Genomic DNA, 1,309 nt, shown 5'->3' on the forward strand with positions numbered 1-1,309 from the left:
GCGCAATCCTGGAGTATTTGACGGCGGAGGTGCTGGAATTGGCCGGAAACGCCAGCAAAGATCTGGAAGGTGAAGAGAATCACGCCAAGGCACTTGCAGCTCGCCATCCGCGGCGATGAAGAGCTCGAACCCTCATCAAGGAACAATCGCGCGGCGGCGTCATCCCACATTCACAAATCCCTCATCAACAAAACCAACAAGGAATGAATTATTATGATCTCATCTCATATTCAGGCCTCTGATATGCCTTAATCCTAGCTTCACATATGCTGGTGTTTATTTAGGATGTTTACTTTAATTTGTTAGGATTAACGAACATTGTTTGATGGTTAAGGATACGATTAACTTACATTTGATATGAACTATGTGTCATGGATGTATTAGTAGCATGTTTATCTATTCTAGTACCATGGTCTGTGGATTATCTATAATAAAAACAATATCTCAGTTTTAACTTCCGCCCAAACAGACCTATAATATTATGGTGTGCGTAATATTGTAAAATATGTAATACAATTCTATCCCTAATACAATTGTAAATTAAAATAGAATTCCTAATAAAATATATTTTCCCTACGTTCCTATTCGTAATACAATTCTAGACTAGAATTACTAATGGTAATAATTCAGTATATATATTTCTCTGCAATGCAATCTATACTATTAATAAAAAATATCCTCAGTTTTAACTTCCGCCCAAAACAGACCTATAATATTATGGTTTGCGTAATATTGTAAAATATGGTAATACAATTCCTATCCTAATACAATTGTAAATTAAAATAGAATTCCTAATAAAATATATATTCTTCCCTACGTTCCTATTCGTAATACAATTCTAGACTAGAATTACTAATGGTAATAATTCAGTATATATATTTCTCTGCAATGCAATCTATACTATTAATAAAAACAATATCCTCAGTTTTAACTTCCCGCCCAAAACAGACCTATAATATTTTGGTGTGCGTAATATTGTAAAATATGGTAATACAATTCCTATCCCTAATACAATTGTAAATTAAAATAGAATTCCTAATAAAATATATTATTCCCTACATTCCTATTCGTAATACAATTCTAGACTATAATTACTAATGGTAGTAATTCAGTATATATATTTCTCTGCAATGCGATCTATACTATTAATAAAAACAATATCCTCAGTTTTAACTTCCCGCCCAAAACAGACCGATAGTATTATGGTATGGTTTGCGTAATATTGTAAAAAATATGAAAATTTTGCATAATTCAACCCGCAAGGCCAACCAATTTTCTGAACGGCATTCGTGCATGCAGGTGTCGGCAC

The sequence above is a fragment of the Ipomoea triloba genome, chromosome 14 (genome assembly GCF_003576645.1).
Source record: "Ipomoea triloba cultivar NCNSP0323 chromosome 14, ASM357664v1".
Taxonomy (NCBI): domain Eukaryota; kingdom Viridiplantae; phylum Streptophyta; class Magnoliopsida; order Solanales; family Convolvulaceae; genus Ipomoea; species Ipomoea triloba.